General features: G+C 36.4%; 1 pseudogene; it reads right to left on the bottom strand.

Moving 5' to 3' along the window:
• Window positions 1–275: 275 nt before the first annotated feature.
• On the bottom strand, window positions 276–2,295 carry LOC113318906 (annotated as a pseudogene).
• Window positions 2,296–5,164: the final 2,869 nt, after the last annotated feature.

Here is a 5,164-nt window from a genome sequence, read left to right as displayed (position 1 = left end):
TTGGCAAGTATTCTGGCAGAGGCAGCTGCAGCTTGTTCTAAGTGGAATCTAGAAGATTACTTTTGTTTCCCTTGAAACTAAGCATATAAAAGACCTAAACCTAAATTCTTTTTTGGTTTGTATCAAGCATCCCAAGCCTTTCGAGAAAAGGCTTATTTAGCTTCCTATCTCTCCCACCAAAAGTACAGGCACTTTAATCAGCAAGCATCTGATGTAATCTTTGCAAGCTACACAGAGCTAAAAGAAAATATTAGCTACAACGCAAGACTGGAAGATATAGAAAAATGTATGCCGACTATGATTTGCATAAAAAATCCAGATACCAAGTAGATTACACACAACAGTAATTCTAAAATCTCCAAAATGGTAGGATGAGAACCAAAATAAGTAGCCAAAAATCAACTACAAAATCCTCTTTCTTTCCTAACAAGGTTCGATTTCACAAGTGATGTTCAAAACTTAAGCAGCATGTTTCTTCAGCTTTGCAAGCTCCTGACGAATGGCCCCCCCTCTCTGCCACATTCAAAAGTCATTCAAACCAATTAGCTAATGATGGATTCAGAAGCTCCGAGGATTAGTTTAATATGATGACGAACTGAACAGATTTTAGAAGCATAACATTTGGATATTTCAATATCTCCAATGCAGAAACCACAAAAATAAGCCGTTAGCAAAACACACAAGGTTCCCACTCTGAGAAACAATTGGCAAAAAAGATACATAGTTAAGACAAACCTTGATCTTTGCCAACATGACCTTGAACCTGTCAAAGTCATTCAAGGATGCTCTTTTCTTCTGAACAATCAACTTTCTTCCCCAAGAGCTGCTTTCCCATTTCTTCTTAACATCTGCACAATATTCAAACCAACAGTATGATTAGCCACAACTCAGATGTGGCTAACGTAATTATCACTTTCTCTAAACACCGGAAGAAATGAAGCTAGTAGCTTGCCTGCAGCCTCCATGGCGTCGATCAAAACTTTCTTCTTGGGGATTCTGCCAATGTCAATCTTGATATCTGTTAAAGAGAGCCTTGGCTTCTCTCCATATCAGGAGCATCAACAAGTGTCTTTTCCAATTACAAAAAAAAAATGAAAAAGTGTCAGGAGATAACACACTGCAAAATATACAAGGATCCAGTATTCCCTAAATCCATAGGAAGATAAACTAGTTAAGACGGCAGGAAACTAGCAGAGCAAGATACTTTGACCTTGCCAAATAGCATAACTCAATATCGTTCATATAACATTATAGCCATTATTCGAGTTAAAGGGTGTACAATTTTGATGAGAATTCGCTAAACACAGATTAAGTTGAAGAGCAAGATACTTGATACTCAGATACTGTCAGACCTGATGATATGTGCCATATTATGCAAGACCAAGAAATGGAATCCAGTGAACCAAATCTCTAAATCGAACATGCAACAATTCATATTTGGAGCTATATGAGAAGACGCAAGCGAGTGGCTCTCTGCTCTTCACTTGACGCTCCATTCCCCAAAATATATGACCCGCTCCATTCCCCAAAATATATGACCCGCTCATTTAGAGTTTAGAACAAATAGTATGATAGTAAGACCATATAGATTTATGGTAGCATATTTTGATCATACCTTATCAGTATGTTCATTGCAAAATCAACTGCAACCTTATCTAGAGTATAAGATTACAAAAATACTATACACTAATTTTCAGCAAAAAAACAAGCTGACAAACAGCGCAAACCTCCAAGTTACCAAGCATCGTACAAAATTTAACACTACTCCATGCAAAAATGCTACTTACCATGTTCATGTATTATACAAGATAATAAAGTACAAAACCCAACACATAAATTTCAGTTATTTAACTCAGAATAAGACAAACTATGGTGTAGCTGAGAAATCCTCTAAATGCTACATTTATATAAACCAACAAGAAATAACCCTAAAGAGAAAAATAAGTAAATCCACATTTCGATCTGAGCTTACCCTGTTTTGGTCGATGACATCAACAATGACCACAAGTCTACCATAATCTTCACCGTAGTTAACGAGAGCAACTCTCCCAATCTCAACATAACGCTTGAAAGGCTACAAAATCAGAAAAGATAAAGATTGTTAAACCCTAGTTCGAAATCTGGAACTAAGAAATCGCATAAATTAAACATAAAAACCTAAAACAATAATAATCAATCACACAGTAAGGAAACTGAGAAAATGCTGTACCATTTTGAGATTTCTGGCGGTGGGAACGAAGAAACGGAGGATAGAGGAGGTCGCTGAGTTTGTTTAGAAGATGGATTAGGGTTTTGTTCTCTCCTTTTAAATGTCAGGATAAGTGGACAGTACGTGCATCCAACACGAGTACGTATGCAGCGTAATAGTGTATGCTAATGGGCTACTCTATTTCTTTATGAACGATTTTTTGGGCACCACTGTTTTTCTGGGGACCATGGTTTTATTTTGAGTAAAGACATTAGAAGTAAATCTAGGTCATCCCATATCTAGATATTTATATTAATACTTAAACTACCCTCATAATTAATTTTAGGTTATGATTAGTGAAATGATTTAGTTAAAAATAATTAGTGAGATTAAATTAAAAGATGGGTTTTTTATTAGATGAGTAGAATTATTGAGAGAGTAAAGTTAGAGAAGATGAAGGAGAAAAACATGGAAAATAAAAAAAAAATCTAATTCACTAAGTTTGGGTATTCAAGTGATGAAAACTCATCTGATTCTTCATCTCCATCCTTTCCTAGAGTATAATCTTCACAATGACTCATATATGAGTTATTTATTAGATGGTGATTATATTCTTCCCCAAACTCAATCAGTCAATCTCAAGATGAATATGATGGATTTTATCAACCACAACCGGAGGAAGAGTATTTGGGTGTCCAGGTATGCTCCAAACTTAGATAATGTATGTTGAATTGGTCAAAACTTTCCTAAAAATATAAATTTTCCAAGTGGATTTGGGACGGTTCGGTTACCTTATGTGAAGAACATGTAGCCGAACTCTTCTGAAGATGTAGTTCGGTTTCATCGTGTGAAGATCAGGTAACCGAACTCATTTAAAAGTGCAGTTCGGTTACTTGGTCCAAACACGCAGGTTACCGAACTTTCTATTAATGGAAGTTTCTAGGATTACCAGTGTTATGTTTGGTTGGTTCTTAACAAATTAACAAACCGGAACTTTACGTAAAAATTAGATCTAACTTAGTGTACAAAGTTCGGTTGGTTCGCAACCAATTAACCAATAACTAACCGAACTTACGTACAAATAAGAGTTAACTTAGTGTACAAAGTTCGGTTGTTTCACAAACTGCATGTTTACGAACTAGCTAACCGAACTTTACATAATATAAGAGTATACTAAGTGTATTAAGTTCGGTTGTTTCGCAAACTCGAAATAACAGCATAAACAACCGAACTTAACAAACAAACAAAAATTTGAAGTTCCAGGGTTCTATTCGGTTACCTAGATAAAATAGGAAACAACCGAAATTTTTATTTGTTATTTGTTCGGTTACATGTCAACTTTGCTTTATGAACCGAACCTTGGGTTCGGTTGTTGCGATAAAATTTATAAGTAACCGAACTCTAATGTAATTCAAATTGATGTTGTTACATTTCTTGTAGATGGAATGCCAACCTATACCAATGGATGATCAACCTTCTCCGGTTGATATGTTGTTCGAATATACATCTCATCACTATGCTAATGAGTTGGTATTTGACTTACCTATTGATGCGAAGAATTGGGCTAGAGAACATGCTAAGAGAGTCAAATGTGTCTTAGTTTTGAATAGAAAAGAAATTCAAACTCGTTTTGAAATGGTTTGTGAGAGAAGTGGAGATCCCGATGATAGTCACAAGAGGAAGGGTTATGAGTATAAAGGAAAGACGACGAGGAAGAACACAACATGCTCAAATGCCCGTTCAAGCTAGTATTTAGCAGGAGCAAATTAACGAAGAAATGGTTTCTAGCTATGAATAAGGTGGTAGGTCATCATAACCACCCTCGTCCGAAAGATCTTGAAGGACATGCAATGGCCGCAAGGCTCACTCCTCAATAAATGGAAAAAAATGCTAATTATAGGAAAATGAGTATTCCACCTACCGTTATGCTTCGCTTATTAAAGGAAGATAACCCGAATAACATATCATCTTTGTCCACCATTTACAATGCAATTGAGACAATTAAAATGAATGAATGGAAGGATAGACAAGTAATGCAACAATTGTTTTTTTTTTGCTCAAGAGAAAGGCTACGCGGTTCAAAAGAAGGTAGGTCCGGAAGAATAAATAATTCGTCTCTTCATTGCTCATCCGAAAAGTGTTCAATTGGCTCAATCCTTCCATGAAGTTCTTATAATGGATTACACTTACAAGACAAACAAATACGAGATGTCATTGTTGAACATTGTTGGTCGTACGTTGACGAAGTCACCGTTTACCGTTGCTTTTTGTTTTCTAAAGGACGAGCAAGAACCAAGTTACAATTGGGCGTTACAACAAGTGAAGGCGATCTACCGAGATGATGATATCCCCGGGGTTATCGTGACGAACAATGAAGTAGCATTGATGAACGCAATATAGAAAGTCTTCCCATTGGCACAATATATGCTTTGTACATTTCATATATGGTGCAATGTGATGAATAAGTGCAAGCCTCAACTTTGTCCACCTAAGAGGAAAGGATTAGAAGATATTAGTAAGCTATCGGAAGATGAATAAGCGGATGCAAAAAAGGTATTTGATAAACAATATACCATAAATCACGCTAAATGGGTTGCCTTCTCCGGGGAATGGGAGGCATTTACTTGGTCTCTAACTGAAGAAGAGTATTATCTAAATCTTGCCGAATTTAGAGAACATTGGTCTAACCCCGAATATCCGGAGGATATAATGACGTATGTGGTGGAGAAATGGTTGGAACCGCACAAAGAGCGCTTCGTTTATGCTTTTACCAACAACCATAAACACTTTGAGAATCAAGCGACAAGTTTGGTAGAATCGGCTCACCACCGGTTGAAGGAAAATCTCTTTGGATGTGTCGATAATTTTTTGGTTGTGTTTAACGCTATGGAGAGTTACTTCAACCGCGATATTGAGAGAATTAAAGAGAAGTTCCAAAAAATCCGCATCATGAAGTACAAAAAGATTGTAGACAAA

Source organism: Papaver somniferum, chromosome 10, assembly GCF_003573695.1.
Source record: "Papaver somniferum cultivar HN1 chromosome 10, ASM357369v1, whole genome shotgun sequence".
Lineage (NCBI taxonomy): Eukaryota > Viridiplantae > Streptophyta > Magnoliopsida > Ranunculales > Papaveraceae > Papaver > Papaver somniferum.
This window is presented reverse-complemented; position numbering and strand designations above follow the sequence as displayed.